Source organism: Mya arenaria, chromosome 5 (assembly GCF_026914265.1).
Source record: "Mya arenaria isolate MELC-2E11 chromosome 5, ASM2691426v1".
Lineage (NCBI taxonomy): Eukaryota > Metazoa > Mollusca > Bivalvia > Myida > Myidae > Mya > Mya arenaria.
In genome coordinates this window covers 4,013,860-4,035,144 of record NC_069126.1, presented here as the reverse complement: position 1 = coordinate 4,035,144, position 21,285 = coordinate 4,013,860, and positions in this window count along the sequence as shown.

Sequence of the window (21,285 nt, the reverse complement as noted above, 5' to 3'; positions counted from 1 at the left end):
ACCCTTGAACTTCTTGAAGTTCGAGACATGCGAGAATGCTTACCTTCAGTAGAATAAAACCGGTCCAACGAGGAAATCAAGCCAGGCGAATTCGAACTAACTTGGTTAGACTGTATGATAGTATATCTTTGTGAAGCCGCATAATGTGTGTACCATGATGACGTGAATGAAATGATGATGCTCTAATTAAACACGCACTGGTCTCCTTGGGAACTGAGAACTAGAACTTTTTACACAATACGTTTGTTATGATATTTAGTAAGTATGTTGATGATGTAGATGTTAAAACACGACGAAAACGCCGCCGCCGCCGGCAGTGATGACGCAATCGCTATGACAAAACACTGCCCTATATATTCAAACATATGACGATCTTATAACTTGCATAATTGTGAGCATGAACATGCACATGACGCCTCGACATCGTGGAATCAAATATCTTCTGGGTCTTAATAAACCAAGTCAATGTGTTATAGTCGCCTGCGTCGCAGAAATTAATGTCTTATACGGCCATAAACTGAATGGGTTCCTATTATAGAAGAAGAAGAAGAAGAAGAAGAAGAAGAAGAAGAAGAAGAAGAAGAAGAAGAAGAAGAAGAAGAAGAAGAAGAAGAAGAACAAGAAGAAGAACAAGAAAAAGAACAAGAAGAACAAGAAGAAGAAGAATAAAAAGAAGGTGAAGAAGGTTTATTCATGGAAATATAACACACAATATATATTTGAAATAGGCCAATATGACCCGTGTTCAAATCAACATAGAATATGTAATGGTGTACGTATAGAACTACAAATAGTGAACATACGAGAGCTTCAATTGCCCTTACATCTTCTTAAGTATGTGTTCTGTCTTGAAACAAATGCTTAATAAAGACATACATAATAATAAACGTTTTTAACAGCTAATTATTTGAATGAATGACCTATTTCAACTCTAAACTGTATGTCAAGAAATTTTGATGAATATTATAAATGCAATATATATTCTATACTCGTTGTAGAGTATTATAAATGTGATTTAGGCCGGAGCACTTGTCTTTCTAAAATGAACTGAATTGTCTTGTCATAGAGTCTCTTGTAATTAGTTGGTTTTAATGTAAAAACTTATGGCGTAATAAATAAACGTTTTCTTAATGGTATTTAAGCCATAAGAATATTCAATGCAATACTCTATTTTATTTATTTTTGAACACTCATACAATTACCTATGTGATCTAATAACAATAAAACATAGGCAAATACATCCCAGTAATGAGTATAACAATCAATGAAGTGATACACCGTCTAAGACGAAGACACAACTTTGATATAAAAAAGTACATCATTAATGTTTTGATCGAACGGCATCGTGAAACTGATTAAGATGGGCTTGATCATTTATCCAATTTGAGTGTAAATGCTTCCTAATCGAATTAAAAAAATGAAGGGGAACTATTTTCTTGAGGATGATTATTCGTGAAATCCTACTTTCTCACCCTACTTAGGAAAGGCGTGGTAGCTAAATTTGTTGATGGCTTAATCAGTTATATCCTCGTCCGAGTTTCTAACATGCATACGCAGCAGAAATTCGTTGATAAAGCCATTGATATGGTTAACCTCGTAATTCTTTCTGTTGTGCACCTTATAATATCATGAGGTTCATAACACTAGATTCATTTTTGTTTTAAAGATGTCTGTGTTTGATGTACGTCGTGAAGTGTATGCAGATTTGTAATGAAAGAATTGTTGATATATTGTGTAATGCTCTATGACTAGTAGGGCTTGGTATAAAGGTATAAGTTTTCTTTTAAAGGCACTTGATAACACAGTGAAATGTTCTCTGAAGTTTTATATCGACATAGTTCTAAGCAATGCATTCATCAGTGATTTCGAAAAAAATAGTTTGATATGCGTGATTTTAACAAATACCTCAATAGATGCACTTGGTCCAGTTTTAAATTGCGAGATGAATTTGTTTGACAAAAGTTTTTGTTCCAAGGGTTCCAATCGCCAAAGAAAACGGATAATTTGGATTTTAAGTCAGAATTCTTTTTTTACCACAGGGTTATTCCTATGACAATCAACTTTCAGACAATTTGTCTACACTCTTTGGTTCAGGTTTCAAACATAACAACAAACATAACGTAGGGTCATGGTTAGGTTTTAAGTTTTTGGGAGCTAGCCCAGCATATTGATTTGACTCATAAAAACATGGGAAATAAACACTTATTTTATAACATAAAGCTTGATAACTTCCGCTTGTACAAAACACGTATTTCTAAAACAGGAGTTTATATGATTAAATCTAACGTTGAAATGTTCTATATTAGCTTTTGATTACCAATCTAATAGTCCATTTTAAATCCTTAATATGGCTTGCCCTTTTTTCTTATTACAATGCACGTCATACTGAGTCGTGTTGTTCAGTAATCATTGTATAACGTGTGTCTATCAGCTCTTTGAAAAGGCTATATATAGGCACTCGTTTGACATTATTTAGAAAATGAGATTGGTTAAATGAAATTGCTTTTACTATTGTTGCAAGTATTTAATTTAATCTAATTGATATTCAAATGTAGAGACATGATCTGAAACATATCAAATAACCTACGCATCAGAGACGTAGAAATGAACTTTCGTTTGAAATCACTTTCATTTGTTTGCGCTTGGGCGAAATCTGTCTTTACAGTTGGTTTTAATTTGTCAAACTGATTTTAACTGTCCACAATAAGAAAACAATGAAGAATAAACAAAAAGTACATTGCATTCAAGGTACGTGTTTTCTTTATTGATGTATTTAACTACAGTTAGATACCAGTTTCCAAGATATCTATAAAGTCATCTTTAAGAAAAATTTTCGTATTCTTATAACGCTTAAAGATCTGCATACATTTTCTTCAAACATTTAATGAAATCAAAAGGGCTTGATAATATGATAACCTGGGTTTTATTTCTTAATTTGTGTATCTTAGAAAATAAGATTAGTTAAATTAAATTACTTTAACTATCTTGTAAGCATATTTTTCAATGTATTTGAATTTAAAATGTAGAGACTTGGTCTGAAACAAATCAAATAACCTACGCATGCGAGACGTTGACATGAATTTTCGTTTAAAATTACATCTAATTATTTGCACTTCAGTTAAATTTTGTTAAAAACCAGTAACGGTTGGTTTTAATATGTTAAATTAATTTTAACTGTCCACAAGTAGAAATCACAGAAAAATTAACAGAAAGTATTGACCTTCGATATCTCAATATGGCCAAATGACCAGATGTTCGATTGACACATTTTAACAATAACCCTGTTTAGAAACATAAAGCGTCCAATTGCAACATAGACATACTTCACAGGCATCAACATACATCTATTAATACGTATAGGTTATCAGTACAGCAGCCCGAAGAGTCTGCCACAAACCCATCATACGAACACATAAAATGTTACTTTTAATATATAAATAAGGCTTAACAGAAATAATGCTAAAGATATTTATTTCGGCTCGGCTAGTGAGAGACTAATTTTCCAATTGCTGTTCCAAACGTGTCATAATGATCGTGATAAAAACAAGTAAATATTACCGCTTCGTTCAAAGAAAGTTTTCAATATCATTTTTTTTAATTACAGTTAAATGCAAGTTTCCAAATTTTTTACATACTTATCTATATAGAAAGCTGACAGATCAAACACCAATTGTTCGCTTTTCCTGTACGCCTTACGAGTAACTTTTTCCTTTTACATTTAATGAATACTTAATAGAAAAACTATAGAAACAAGCTCAGTAGCCAAAGGTTTAAACATAAACCGCGTTTAATGACATAGGGTAAACGCCAATGACATAGAACACAAAAACAAAAATCGCAGACGCGATAAAAGGAACAACAGCACAAAACTCCATAATCAGCACAGTATATATATACTATATAAAAACAAGGTATGTTTATCAAGGATTGCTAGGTACCGCCTTGGAACGGTTAGTAAAATGTACACAAATATACCAGTTTACGTGCAAAAACCTCACTCTAAACCCAACAATCCTGAATAAATGATAAAACGTGAAAGGTAAATCTGATCAAAGTATGCATTAACTTGAGGATACTAAATAATAAAACAAATAATAATAAACTAAAAGGGAAAACCCCAAGTACTTCAATGATTAGACTTCCAATCTTTATCTGTAGACGGGGGAATATAATTCAATGCAACAACTTTTCAAAGATACGATGCAGTTATAGTTTGAAACTATGAGTATCACACACAGTCTGTCTTGTAAAATAAAAAAAATAAAACTGTTTGATCATAGAGTTTTATCATAAAAAGCTCCAATGTACTAAAAGTCAACAGGGCTTGATTAAATGATAACCTGGGTTGTATTTCTCAATTTGTTTATGCATTGGCTTTATAGTACGAACTTCTATAAAACTAAAGGCAAATCTTAACTTTGAGTTCATTTTGACAGAGAGTGTTATTACAACATGGGTATTTCATCATTTACCGTCTTATATTGAGTCTGAAAACCTATCTGCATGAAAAAACAATAGAAAATGTTATCTCGTGATGACTCTTTGACATTTCAATTCCGTTAATAGGGAAAATGACATCAGTCCCACACACTTTCAATAGACAGGTTTATCTCTGAAAAATTCTTTCTCAAGAATCTTATTTAAGTGAAAATCGTTTATTCGACGGGGTATATTAAATTATCAAAACTATAATAAATATCCCCCGAATAAATAAGCGTCGTGAAAATTCGAACCAAGCTCCTATAATTTACATAAAGGGGGAGACAAGATTTTATCGAAGTCAAAAATTTCAGACGCAACTTTGATATATCAAATACAGTTTATTGTATACTGTATTTGTTCAGAAAAAAGGCAATCATTACAAAAGAGGTCAAATTTAATTAGCTGCAGTATGAATAGAATGGAGCCAATGACGTTTTGAGCTATTAATATCACAGCGATGTGTTATAACAAAAGATGGAAGACAAGGTTTTATCGAGGTCGAACATTTCAGACGCAACCTTTGATATATCAAATACAGTATTCTGTTTTTTTTCAGAAAAAAACTGGCAATCATTCCAAAAGAGGTTAAATTTAATTAGCTGCAGTATGAATACAATGGAGCCGATGACGTTATGAGCTATCAACATCACAGAGATGTGTTATAACAAAAGATGGAAGACAAGATACTGGGCGCGATGAAAAGAAGTAAATTAAGTACTGACTGACTTGAAATGCTGACATGAGAGTTGCAAGGTGACAATTACTTGTCCCACATAGACAACCGTCGAACTAAAAAAAATGTTTGACCGTAATTTTTCAAGTTCGGGCATAAGACGCCAAGTTGTCGAGGCGAATTTGGAATGTTATGCAATAGAAGAGATAATGTTGTTACGATAGGCTATGTATAAATGGTCTTGCACACTTTGAAAAAAAACAACAGTTAATCGACACAGAGAGAGGAAACGAACTGTTAAAGCACTGGCCGATAACATAATGATCATGCTTGGCTTACATTGTCGACATGAGTGCGCTTTCTTGTCACACTCTGTCTACTGTCGAGCTGAATATCGGTCCCACATGTTCTTGCACACTTAAAATACAATAAATACATAGATTACAAACATTAAAATACCCTTGTCATTCTGTTTGTCTGACTGTCTGTCTGACTGTAAGGCTGTCTGTCTAACTGTCTGGCTGTCTGCGAAGCTGTGATAGGACAGGGCTCAGTGTTTGTCAATCTGCTCTACAATGGGATTTGATCAATAACGGCATTTTGGAAAGGACCCTAGGAAACCATGTAAATTCACAACTGGAGACAAAAACCACGATAACCTGTTATCCGTCTTTTATCAAGAATTTATGCTAAAGAAGATATGGCACCTTTCGTGGTACTGTCTTATGCTTAAATTGTGATTATGACTAAATTGAAAATGAAATGAAACTGTTACATAATCTTCTTTACCCTATCCGTGTCTTAACAAGTTTCAGTAATTATATATTTGTTTTACAATACGACGCCAGCGTCGACGACCATATGAGTTAAGTTTTCCACAAAAAAATTATGAAATCAATTGGGGTTGATTATGTTTTCTCAGTATTTGTATACATTGCCTTTGAGAATTAAGATTCCTATGAAATTAAAGGTAAATCTTGCTTTGATTTCATTTTGGTAAACAGTGTTCATACTATATAAGGTAATATATCATAAGCTGTCTTATATTGAGACTGCCAACCTTTCATCCTCAATTTACAACATAATTAGGTATATCGTTATGATTCTTTGACATTAAAATTCCGTTAATAAGGACAATGACATTAATCCCAGACACATTCTTTGGAAATATTTCTGTGACGAATACGTATCGCTCACGATTCCAAGTTCAGAAAACTTCGTTCGATGGGATCCATTAAAACATCAACACTATAATTTATGTCTTCTGCTATAATGAGCGTCTTGAACACTAGACCCATCAGCTCATATTATTTAATATAATGAGGACGAAAAACAGTATCTTTATCGAGGATGACACTTTTGAACACAATCTTTAATATTTATGAAGTGTATTGTATAGTTATTGAAATACTGGGCAATTAATCCATAAAAAAGGCGAATTCAGTTGATTTGATTATTAAAGAATGGAGGGGATGCCTTTAATTTGAGCTGAGTTATCAAGGAATGTGTAATAAGAATGACCAGATAACGGACACGGAGAGAAAAAAAAACACGCGATTGACAACCGCATAACGTGATAATTATGCTTGGCTAAAATTGTTGACACGAGTGTCACTCTGTTGTCCCACGTGGTCTACTGTAAGCTAAAAGAAAACTGTTGTCCTTAATTCATCACGTTCTGGCAAAGCATGACTCGTTTACGAGACCTTTCCGGTATGTAGTGCAACAGAAGCAATATTGTTACTATACAAGAATATCTAAAAATAATCTTGCAAACTTTAAAGGAATGTTGATAACATTTATCAATATACACATATATGGCAGCCATGTATATACCCTTGGGTCGAACCACTGGAAACCCTATATAAAATATACCGTTTATGCAGAGAAAAGCCTGAAGCCAAGATGCGGCCTTAAGAATGTTTATCAATAAACGAAGAATAGACGCCGCTGACAATAACGACATCATCGCTATGAAAATCCCTCGAGATTCATTCTTAAACACCTGATGAACTTGCATATTTGCAAACATAAACATGCAAATATTAACGTGTGTGACGTTATGTGTTATAAGCAATGTGGCAGTAGATATTTGTAAACTTGATAGAACTATAATAGTTGATAAATTATCGAAAAGATATTAAAACTGAAACTATATTACTATTGTAAAGTATATAAAGATCACCATGATGTATATTTAGATTAATACCATGTTTATGTGCATACTTGATAATGATATGGTAATGCAATACCGCTGCAGGTTATAAAGAAGAGTTAATGCCTAGAACTATAATATTAAGTTGATGTTATTTTTTCTTATTAGATATTTAAATGATGTTGTTTCTTGTCACATAAAACACTCGTCCTATGATATTTACAACTTTAATAAAGCGTAATAGCCAATTAAACGTCTGGGGAATTTAATTCGCAGGAGATAACTAGACCTCCGTTTTATCAATATTCGAAAGTTAAATTACGTTCCAATGAGATATATTAACAGCTGAATTACACTGCTGAAAATATTTCCTATGAGCGAATGCATTCGTTAATTTCCTGATGAAACGTCTCCCTATTTTCCCGACAAACATAATTATAGTTTGTCCATGCCTTCATGAGTCCTTGGTACATTGTTTAAACATATTGTTTTCATTAAAACATTTTCAATTTCCAGATATGAAAAGTATGAGCAAAATCAACGGATTTTCTTTGACATAAAACGTAACAAATAGACACGTGATGTATTAACACTCAAAACGTTCTTGGCAAAATTGAGAAGGAAGCTTGAAGCTTATATTTTACCAAATTGAAAACAGGGACAAGCGACATAGTTAACAAAAAATAATATGAGAATTTAAAACTCTGTTTAGGGATAAACCAAACTTGCAAACACCACGCAAAGACAACACACGCATCAAACTAGCTAAATAGATTAACATTTAACGGTAAAACGTGTTAAATGCCTATCAAATTGACAACTATCAAACTTGATATGAATTAAGATATACCGTATATTGTCTTTTTCAGACCATTACATTCAGAATCAAGACGTCGTCTAGTGTTACTTAAATATCGCCATGAGAAGAACTGCACCAAGTTAACAGGCGCCTGTGTCGCAGATATTAATGTCTTGTTTGGCCATAAACTGTGTGGGTTTCTGTAACAGGAGAGTTCTAATTGCCCTTACAACTTCTAAAATATGTGTTTCTGTCTTAAAAAAATGATAAATGATAACGAATAGCTCTTTTTTGAAATATCTGTTATATTGAACAAAATTCCTATTTTCTTCAACTAAATCAACTCCATGGAAGTTGAAAGAAATATTAATAAATGCTACAAATGCAATAAATGATGTTTATTGTTGTTCAATGTTATCTTATTATTATGAATTTTAGATTATTTAAAAGTATTTTACGGATTTTATGTACTGAAATGAACACTCGATAATATCTTATATATGCACAGATGTCAAATCTTTTAGCTCTCTGAGTAATTTTATAACGAAAAAACTTCTGAAACAGGGTTTTAGATATCATAAATTTAGGAAAACTATCTCAAAATGTGTTCATGGTCATAATAATAGTGTAAAATAGTGTAAAAGTACAATAGTAGTCTAAATCGCTGATTCTAACGGTATTGCTCATCCGAATTTTTATGGTGATTTTTTAAAGCAAATGCGCAAAATGTTTCCTGGAGGTATTTGTGCATATAGACTCAATAAATTGCAGCAATCTTATGACGAAAGGTTTCCGATATCATAAATTAAGGAAAACGTTGTCAAAATGTGTTCAAAGTCATGTCAATTCTGTATCTAAGTACAATAGTAGTCTTAAATCGCTGATTGCCAACAGTATTGCTTATCCTAATTTTTATGGATTTTTTTAAAGCAAATTTCAAAAGATGTTCCCAAGAGCTAGTTGAGCAGACAGTTTATAAATTGCTAGGATCTTATTGAAGCCGTGGATATAATGGCAATAGTTTGAAAGTACTTCTGTCTTCTGGTTATTGAGGATGAATACCTTACGAAAATATAAAGCTGAATAATGCGTTCTTCAATACATAAGTAAGTTTTCAGTCCTTTGATTTAATATAAAATGCAGGTAAGTGTTATCTATAAAACCGTTTTTTTCATTCGTTTGGCTTGCTCGAAATGTTTCAGCGTGTGACGCCACTTATTTTTAAGTTTAATTTGGGTAATCATTTGGAAGAAGATTTTAGCAAATCGATATTGTATTTTTATTTTAAAATATGTTTTCTTTGTTTGTTTCCAGATTAAGTACAATCTTGCTTTTCATTATGAAACTTTATGACCACACAGTTTTAAACCTTTTATTTGCTAAGGCAGACTGTGTGGGCTTATAGTTTCAAACAATATCTGCATAATATCTTTGAAAAGGTTTTGCATTAGGTACTCTTAATTGTATAACTTCGTTTGCAGATAGAGTCGGGATCACTAATCTTAAAAGTACTAAGGGTTTACCTTTTAGTTTGCAATATATGTTTATGTTGTATTAGTAAGTTTCCTTTCCTCGGCATGTCTAGGGTAGGTGTGAGGTTGTGCACAGAAACTAGTTAAAAACCCCAGTAATCTTCATTTTATTGACCGTCCCAAGGCTGTACCTAACAATCCTTGATAAACATCCCTTGTTGTATATGTTATATATGTAGCGTTTTGCTTGTGGAGTTTTGTGTTTTAATCCGTGTTTCTAGTTTGTGGATGTTTGATTTTCTTGTGTTTTATTGACATTGATTCTTTCCCATTGAACGGGTTTTATGTTTAAAACTTGTTTAATGGACTTGTTTCAGTAGCTGTCCACTTAACTAAGCTATCTGATTGGATTGTAATTGCTGCTTATTAATCGAGCGGAATCTATGCAATTTGCATTGTTATAAATATTTTCCCATCATGGGTGCATAATAAACGTAAATGCTTCTTAACTGAATTAAACATTTCGAACGGGCAATATTTCATTATGCTAAATTATTCATACTTTCCCATCATGAGTCCGAACATCATGGTTATTGTCAAAGAAGACGGATCATTCCCGATTAAATGGAATAGTATTTACCACCGGACATATCAATGAATTGTAAGACAAATCTCATAAACCTATTTCGTTAGGAATGGGGATGGCTATCAGGTTTAATGTATTCTGACAATTGCGGTGCTTGCTTAAAGGATAGGGTAACGATAAAGTTAAAGGTTCCCTGGAGCTTTTCCATGTAAATGACATTGTATATATACTTATTTCATCACATAACGATTGATTCTAAGTATTTGTGAAGCAAAGAATATCGACCAATGAGCCGGTTATACAAGACGTGTGTTATTTTTTAGTTAAAAAGGAGTGTCAGTGATTAAATACGTTAATCCGATGTATAGTAGGGTCCACCAAAAATGATAATGTTATGTGTGATTATCAATCTTTCACACCTTTATAATACCCAATATGACTTGTCATTTTCTGATCACAATGTTCGTCATACAGTGTTGCGTTGCTTAGTCATCATTTTATAATCTGTGGATATTTGCTCTTTGAAAAGGCTTTATGAAGGGACTTTATTTATACAATCTGATAGGAAACACGACATCACTATTTTTGTAAGTTCATTTAATTTATGTGATAGAAATATGGTATCAATTATACTGAATTACCTACGCATGTGAGACGTAGAAAAGATTTTTTTTTTGAAATCACATCGATTTATTTTGCTCCCCGGCGAAATTTTGTTAAACGATGGTCAGAGTGTTTTAGTTCGTTAAATTGATTTCACCTGTCCACAAGTAGGACAGACGAATTAACAAATAGTATTGACCTTCAATATCTGCTTATGTGCTTCATGTGTGTTGACAAGATTTATGATTTTTTACCAATGCAATGTTTAGTATTCCATTTTTGGATATCGATATATTTCTAACAATTAACGTGATACCACAGGGACACGCCTAATGGACACAACCTTATCCCTGTTTAAAGCCTAATTTATTCTAAACGAGAGCGACACAACGTCCAATACGAACACAGATTGACTTCACAGGCATCAACATACATTTATTTATACATATTGTGGTAACGGTGATCGCGACGGCAACCCTAGAATACATATGTTTGCATTGTCACTTTGCTATGCGTTATACACATTTGTGTTTGACTTTGTCTTATTTTCCTGTGTTTGTTCCTTAAACTAGATTTATGTTTTAACAGATTCGGCTTGAAGCCTCAAAGTGATGTGTGTTTGTTTGTACTTTAAATGACGTACTGTTCTATTATGACAAAAAAAAAACAATAGTAAAGCAATCGGGGATATGTCTATTACATAAGCTGAGTAGTAGAAACGTTTAAACATGCTCAGCTGGCTGATTGAAGGTTCTTAAGTCTTCTCGGTGGGTTTCCTTGAGATCTACGCCCATTTCTTCCCATTAAGAAGTCCCATGGTTCGATATGAGGAAATTTCACAAAACTTACACATTCTCTTACCAATATCGTAGTGTAGACAACTATTCTTACGTTAATATTGTAGAAAAATGAAACAACATCAATTATGTCTGTCTGGTACTTTGTTGGATAAGGATTTAGATTTCGTACCAGTTGTGTCTGCCAGGGTCGTGTAGTTCGTGTACCGTATCGTCAAATATATTGTTTAAGTATAATTCAACTCACGTAAATATCAATCAAACCCGACTTTTCTGCAAAAAAGTAATTTATATGTATGTGTATGTTTAATTATAGTTTTATATAATCTGCGTTCAGCAGTGTACATGTTTCTTAATTCGAGAGTCTTTACAGTGCGTCCTACAGTAATTAACTGTTTCTTACAAAAGCAACTTGGGTTGGACAAATGTTTGTAATCCTGTATGTCCTTAAATTCCGTATAGTGCAATAATATTCATCAATTTCGCTTGTATAAGTTTATCATAGACCGAGCAGAACATCAAATTGACCATCATTTTTATAAATGATGAGGCGATAACATCACAGTGACATTTTATTATATTTAAAAGACGGAAGACAATATCAGTAAATTGTATGTAATGATATGGAACGTAAGGTTTTTAGATCAGTTTAGATCACTTGTTTACCGGAACGAATATTTTGCTTTGTGATTCAAACAGATTCGTTTACCACACAAAACTACTGTGTACGACATTTGAGGTAAAACTTTGTTTCTAAATTATACTACTGCTCTCGGCTAGTATCGTTGCAACAGCTATACATTTGATCAATGATTTCTTCTGATACATCATTTTATAGAAATGCGTTATCAAATGGTGTAAGTTCTATAGTCGCATTTTCTACAAGAATACACTGGCAAGTGATTGTAGAAAGTAAATTTGTTCTGGAACCACTTGTTAACGTGGTTCAACCGTAAACATATTTAAATTTTAGACAATAATACCAGCCATTGAACTGCAGAACAAAGACTTCTTGTCTGGAGGCGTGTTATAAGTATTTTTGTATTTCAAATCAATATTGTCCCCTTAATAGGGGCAATGCCTTTTGTTTTCATGTGCATGGTCAATTTAATGATATGCTTTGTAATGTAGTCGAAATACTCAATTTAGATAAATGTTCTCTGTTGTACTCAAAATATGTAAATGTACTACACGAAATATCACACATTGGTCTATAACTGTCATAATGCAACACATATAACAAACAACATAAGATTCGTTGATCCAAATATTAATATGAAATACAGAAAGCCCACTAGCCAAATGTTTAAACATAAACCAAGGCAATATACCCAATACCAAAAAATGTCTGTGAACATGATAAGCTACGAAAAGCTTATATATAATTAAAAATTTAAGCTGGTCATGTTTTTCCCCATCAATAATGTATGTTATCCTGGTTATACCTTTGTCCAATCATATATGCGTAGCTTCATTATCAAGACAAAAATAGCCTTATAACATTATATTTATAACTAGCATGTCATACATTTTATTGACGGATATTAGCCTTAAAACTTACAGAAACTTAAATCAGTAGCGACATAACAGATGGCAACAAGTTGATTCATTGTTTTAAATTGAACACTGGCAACAAAATTACGAAAATATAGTTTTCATTTACGACATAGATCGACTAATATCTTCGTTTAAACAGGCTTCTGACGAGAGTAGTGAAACAACTAGAACAAAGTTCATACTAAATGTGTACTTTTGGAGTACGTGAATCAGATGGCGATGACCTATTAGGCAACATGGAGTCTGGATATACACTAGTCTCTATGAACATACACAAATCAGCGTTATGGCGAGAGTTATATGAACCGACTAGGACGAAAAGGCGTCACATTATGTTTTGCGTTTCTGTTAAGAAAAGGCTTAATCACGAAATGAAAGAAATGAGCCACTATAGACGGTAGACTGTATTATTAACTGCATTTGACTGGTATGGATCGCAATATTTCAACGTTTGATCGAAACAAGATTATTGTGTGCTAATCGTAATTATCGCCTGTAAATGTGGCGCGAGTCTCTACATATTTATTTATTATAATTATTATTATTATTATTACGGAAAACTACACATGTCCAGTTTTTTAATAAAATACAAAAGTACACAGTAATATTTTTTTTATATCGAAAATAACTGTTCTTAACTTGTTTCGAATTACTATTTGTTCCCATTTTCACATATTTAAAGTGTAGTAAATAGATTAATTGAACTAAAATATTTTGCTCCTAATATTATAACGCAGTTTATGTTTAATTTCATAAGTCCTATAAATGCAATACATACTAAGTATCGTTGTACACTATTTTTAGATGCATCTTTTGCCGGAGCACTTAATTTACTAAAATAAAGAGTTGACTTGACTCTTCTTGTGAGGTAGTTTGTGTCTTATTATGTGTTGGTTTTAAAGTTAAAGCATATTGCGCAACAAATAAACGACTACTTAGTGGTTTTTAAGGCATTTAAATATCCAATATTATTTTAAAACACTCATATATCTTTATATGACCCTTTTGATCTAATAACAATTAACCCTAGGTATAAATACCTTAGCAATTATTATAACATCAATTCAGTTATACTCTAAATCAACGACACAACTTCAATATATAATGGGTATATCATTAATGTTACGGATTGTGTACAAAAGATGAAAGCAAACGCATTAATCTTCTGTTCGTCTCTTTATGTTCGATCCATTCGAACTTCATCGTTAAACGGACTAGGACAGGCTTGATCAGTAATCTGATTGGATTATTAATGCTGAATTATCGAATAATAGGATTGTGAGCGGGAACTTTTTTTCGTTTATGATTGTTCGTGAATTCCTACCTTCTCTTTATTATAAGTAAAGAACGGGGAGGTTTAGCTGTTGATGACCTAAACTATATTGAGCTACAGCCTCGCCCGAGTTTCTAACTGGCATACGCAGCAGAGAGTCGTTGATAATGTTATTGATGTAATTAACCTCGTCATTGTTCAGGGGCACCTGAAATGGCATGAGGAGACTGGCCCTTATAACAGCAAATTCAGCACACAATTGTCTGTTTTGTTAAAAATTAGGTTATGTCCCGTAATTATAGTACCTTGTATAGCGTGTGAAAATCTCTAATGAAAGAAGTGTATGTTCTCTAAATAAGGGGGCTTGGTATATTTGTGTAGGTTCTCTATTAATAGAGACTTGATAACATTATGCAATATTCTCTGGATTTTTGCTTTTTGAAATAGTTCGACGCTATGCTTTTAAATTTGATTGGCGCGACTTTGGCATATACCTCAACAGATGAACTTGGCTATGACATCAGGTAGAGCATATGAAAGTATACATTCAGCCACGTATTTTGAAACATTTTGTTTCTATAAGCGTGAAAACTTTAAAAAAAAATACGGAGGATCATAGTTAAATTTAAGGTTTCTGGGAGCAAGTCCCTTCAGACTTCATTGATTCATAAGTGCCATTGGAATAAACGTATATGTAATACGAAGAACATCGATATTTAAGCCGGTTAAAAAGCGCTTCAGTTTATATTTCCAAAACAAGAGTTAAAATCTAGCGTTAAAACGTTCTGTTGTAGGATCCACCGAATGCATAATGTAATTAGTTTGTGATTACTAATCTATTCTTCGATTTTACATCCTTAAAATGGCTTGCCTTTTTCTTATCACAATGTACGTCATTCAATGTCGTGTTGCTTAGTAATTATTGTATAATGTGTTTATCCACCCTTCAAAAAGGCTTTATATAGGAACTCGTTTGACTTTATTTAGAAAATAAGATTGGTTTAGTGAAATTACGTTTACTAGTTTTGGAAGTCTTTTATTCCATGTATTTTATATTAAAATGTAGAGACATGGTCTGAAACATATCTAATAACCTACGCAATAAACTTTCGCGAAAATCTCATTCATTTGTTTGTGCTTCGGCGAACTTTCGATAAAAACGTGTCACGGTTTAACTGTTCACAAGTAGAAAACACAATATTTAACAAAAAGTAATGACCTTCGACATCTTAATATGGCCAGATGACCAGATGTGTGATGGATAAGTTTTAACGATGAAAGATAACAAGTACATTGAATTAAGTATTCATGTATTCACTACGTATCTATTTAATTGCAGAAAATGCCAGTTTTCAAAATATATACATAATCATATATTCGAAAAGCTGACAGGTCGAACGTCAAATTTTTGATTTTCCAATTTTCATCACGTTCTACCATCGGAGAAAGCTTTTAAACACACATTTAATGTATTCAACGGGGCTTGATATTGATAACCTGAGTTTTATTCCTCAATATTTGTACGCACTGCATTTATAATAAGGACTCTAATGGACTAAAAGGTCAATCTTAACTTTGAGTTCTTTTTTACAAACATGTTAATAAAAGATTAGTAGTTTATCCCTTGCTGTCTGATATTGAATCTGAAAAACTATCTGCATCACAACACAACAGAATATGTAATCTCCTGATGTTTCTTTGACAATCAAATTCCGTTAATAGGGACAAGGACATTAATCCCACACACTTTCCATTGGCACGTACAACTCTTACAAATACGTATCGCTAACGAATCTAATTTTAGAAAACGTTGTTTGTTCATTTTAAATCATCAACTCCATACGCAATGGCACCCGCTTTGATAAGCGTCTTGAAAAGTCGATTCAAGCTCCTATATTTTATATAACGAGGAAGACATTACCATTATCAATGATGAACAGTTCTGACGCAAACTTTGATATATCAAATACAATAAACCGTATACCGTATTTTTCCTGAAAATAGAGGCCCAATTTAATTGATTACAATATGAATAAAATAGAGGCGATGACTTTATTAGTTATCACATCACAGGGATGTGTATAACAAAAGATGGAATACAGGATACCGGCGGCGAAGAAAAGAAGTAAAACTAACCTTACATAACTAAGCTTTCGGTCCTTTGATTTTATGAACATTTTGCTAATTCATGTTAACTTTAAAACCTTTATTGACTGACTCGGAGTAGTTTGGCGTGTGACTTCATTTTCTTCAAATATTTTACATTTTCAAATCATTTGGAAGGAAAGATTAGCCAATACATGTCGCTTTTTTAAATAATGTTTTCTTTATTTGTTTCCAGTTTTAGTACAATGATGCTGTTTTATGAAACTCTATGATCACACAGTTTTAAACCTTTTATTTTATAAGGTGGACTGTGTGTGATGTTCATAGTTTCAAATAATGACTGCATCGTATCTTTGAAAAGTTTTTGCATTAGGTGCCCTGAATTGTGTTGGTTTTGAAACTAATACATAGTGCTCAATAAATAAATGGATATAACGGATAAACTGTATATCCATACAGTATACAAGAATTTTCCTTTATTGTTTGTGCTCGTAGTTCTTTCAATGTATTGATAGTGACACGGTATCGATTATATAAAATTACATTATTCGCATTGTATTGAAATCTGAATGTTGAAAAACGTATGTGCTAATGTGCTTATGTTGTAAGGAAATTAACAACGTCGGTTAAATTGTTATTGTAGCCATGGCCAATGTCTAGTTATCCGCGTCACATTGGCAGAACTAGCTTGCGTGCTTTTGCATCAACAGGCATCAACATGCATTTTAATACATATTGGGGTAAATGCGAAAAATACAATGCTTTCTAAAATAAATAACTTAAGCTTAACAGAAATAAACAGTTTTTGTCTTGTCTAGATATTCGGATATGATAGGTTTTATCATCGAGATTATTTGATGACCTAATACACAATGAACACAGACTCGAACACGTACTGAGCTTGTTAAAAGTGTCGAACCTAATATTGCTGTCAATAAATACTTTCAATCAAACCTTTTGCAGGAATTGTGCTTTTGGTAACTCATTTTAGCAGAAAGTATTAAAGATATTCAGGTCACTTTGGGCCATGAAAAGTCGGTTGTAGATAATATATTGAACCTTGGACAACCAAAGTTCAAAGGTTATGTATCTAATAAGGCCTTTTTGGTTCATTGTTTAATATTGTTATATTAAATACATTGACTCATCCGGAAACATAGTATTGTGTATTTATTGGTCACCATTTGTCATCGCCTTCTTGATATTTTGTAATTGAGTATCGAATCATTAATCTACAATAACCTTATCAAATAAATTGCACCAGTCCAAATGTTTGTTTCCAGCTTTAACCCTATTGTCTTAACAAGTCAAGGGGACTGCATTCAAAGTTTTAACACACATTTGAAGTCTTGATATTTTACTTAAATGAATACTGAATACTTTTTGTATCTTGTCGCGTGTTAAAACGTCAATGAATTAAGCATGAAGCATTTAGTACATTAGCTAATTTAACAAACCTGATATGATCATGTATATTGGGACAAGAATACGAAACAAGGGAATTCAGAAAAACTCGCACAATTTACATAATTATCAACAAATCTTTTATCTATTGTTTTTGTATTTGTTTCCGCTTTTGAACAGTTCACATATTCAAAGACAAACTCTATGGGTTTTAAACGTTTTCCTTAATCACACTAGACCGAAAATGTATCAACATAAAATCATATAAAAGACAATACAGCAACATTACACACAGATACAACTTGACAGCAGAAACAGATCGATAGCAAATTCAGCTTTATGTTAATAAGAAAAATACGACAAAAATAATAGTAGCTCGCATGCAAAAGAAAACAGTAAGTGCATGCTCATTTTCCGTTTTACAAGCCATTTAATACCAATGTTCACGACTTATGTAATCACCTTTGACAAGAAGCATGAAATATGGCTGTCCAAAGAAAGTTCGCATTTGCTTCATTCTGTAACAGACTACTGCTGACAGGTACTCGTTCAATAATGCCGCATTTGCGCAATATAGATGTCATATTTAATATATTGCTTATAGAAAGCAACCTAAAAAATAAGCCATAACAATTTTCTCCGTCTACTACTATGTCTTGAACAGTTATTGGTACCCGCTGTTTCAATAGATGACTTTATTTCGAAGACAACAAAGGACCAACGTAATTCAAATGCAGCTTACAAAGTTAGCATTGATATTCATATCTAGACATTAATTCTAAGAACTATAAAAGCTATTTTGAGACGTAAATCAATGTTCTTTACAACATGAACATGGTATAACTGTCATTGTAATGGACATCTTGTAAGATATATCGTTAACTAATACCGATCCTTTCAGTAAATGGCCAGTGTTTCGTGAAAAGTTTATGAATGGATGAACCACTTAACATTTTGTCTGTTCATAAACAAAATACCCGCAAAAATAAATCTTGACCGATGGTTTTCTTTAAAATTGATATAAATCTATTTAAAAAGTAAAAATATTCAATTAGAATGGTAGTTTTAGCATTTTATATTTGGTACCTTTTGTTTTTCTCCTTTGGAATACTCCCATGTGCCATCTTTATAAGATCGAAGTATGACGTATTATTATCAGTGTCGTTAAACATATAATTGTGTTTTGATAATTTAATATTAACAGTCAGATCATTTAAACGAGTGACACCACTGTGCAACAAAACTGCCAAAGTATTTCTAGTTCTAAAGTCTAACCTTGGGATCCCTATCTATACCTTATATATCACTTTTAACATCTCTAAAACTATTTTCAACTTAAAATTTATTCCCGAAAAATTAAAAATTGTTTACTTCATCTTGTTGAAACACACAATTTGTATTGTCAATGTTTTTGTTTTAAACCCACAATGAAAGTATTTGTTACTCTGCCAAAAAACTTTCCCTTAATTATATTGCCTGCATATATATTCGGACGAGGCAACAAATACATATATGTCCTTTTGATACTGTGCCTCCTCTGATGCCACTCTAATCGATACACTCTCTATCTAGAATGGCACACTCACGTACCAAAGTTAATGAAGATTTGATTAAAACTGTCCTGTCTGAAATTATTAAAAGGTTATTATAATATTCTTACTAGTTACGTACTTTTCAATGTATCTTACTGTTACAACGCCGTCTTAAATATGGCCTTGAATATGAGCGTAATACCTCCCATGGATTTGAAGTGGCCCCCGTATCGCACGCCGTCATAGTTTTGCTCCTGAACATGAGATATATACCTTCAATGTTGTTCAAATGTGCACCATTTCGTACGACGTCTTGCGGAGTCTCCGGAACATATCATACGTCTTGCTGAGTCTCCGGAACATATAAAGACATCCCAGACATTTAACTTGGCCCTCCTATCGCACACCGTTACAGGATGCCCCTGAATAAATGCTCTCATAACGACTATATATCATCCAAGTATATAGGTCTATCGCAAACCATGGCACACAATCTGTAACGCTGCCTTTAGTAGTTTTAAGTACGATAATAATTAATGGACGGTATTGTCTTAAAATGCCTTTTTATCATGGTTAATAAATAACTCGTTAACCCGAGATATCTTTGTAAACTGATTATAAACAACAGTAAAACATCATACATGGTTTTCACAATTTTATATAACCATCTATAGAGCTAACATATCGACCAACCAATGTTCGCTATTTTAGAGTGCATTACGGTTAGAGTAACCTTTTCCACACACTTAAATTAAATCAACGGGGCTTGATTATGATAACATTTTTATTCCGCAATAATTGTATGCATTTCTTTTGATTATTAAGACTTCTATGAAATTAAAGGTAAATCTTAACTTTGCTTTCTTTTGATAAACATTGTTAATTATATATGAGGTAGTTAATCATTAGCAGCCTTATACGGATACTGTCAACCTATCTCCATCAATTCACAATATAAATGATATCGCGTTTTGATTTTTCGACATTGAAACTCCTTAAATATGGATAAGGAAATAAGTCTCACACACTTTATATAAACAAGTTTATCCCTGACAAAAACGTATCACTTACGAATCCAATTTCAGAACACGCCGTTTGTTCGATGTTGTCCATTTAAGTATTACGAATTTAATTTACGTCTTCTGCTATAATGAGCTATAACAAAACGTCGCCCCAGCTCATATATCCTATAAAAAGAGGAAGACCTTTGTCTTTATCGAGGCTGACATAGTAAGACGCAAATTTTGATAAATCAAGTATAATGTTCAGTTACAGACATTCTTGGCCAATGAAACTGATTAATATGCAAGCAAGTCAAATTTAATTTTCTGGATGATGAAAATAATTGAGGCGATGACATTATGAGAAATCGATATCGCAGGGACTTTTCAAAGCAGAACATAGTGAAACAATTAACGGACACGAATAGAAGAAGTAAAACAAAAGACGTGATTGAGGACAGACGGATAACATAATGATCATGATTGGCTTACATTCCTGAAACGAGTGCAAAAACATGACACGTGTATGCAGAAACAAGTTTATAGCACTAATGGAGTGTTAAGAGAGATTTTCAATTTATATTATTATTCTTACATGAATATTAATGCTTTTAGTATTTGACCATATACAGTCAAACCTCTTTGACTCAAACTCCCAGGGACTGGTGCAAAACCCTTGAGCTTCTGGAAGTTCGAGACTAGCGGGAATGCTTACCTTCAGTAGAATAAAATCGGTCCAACGAGGAAATCAAGCCAGGCGAATTCGAACTAACTTGGTTTGACTATATGATAGTATATCTTTGTGAAGCCGCATAATGTGTGTACCATGATGACGTGAATGAAAT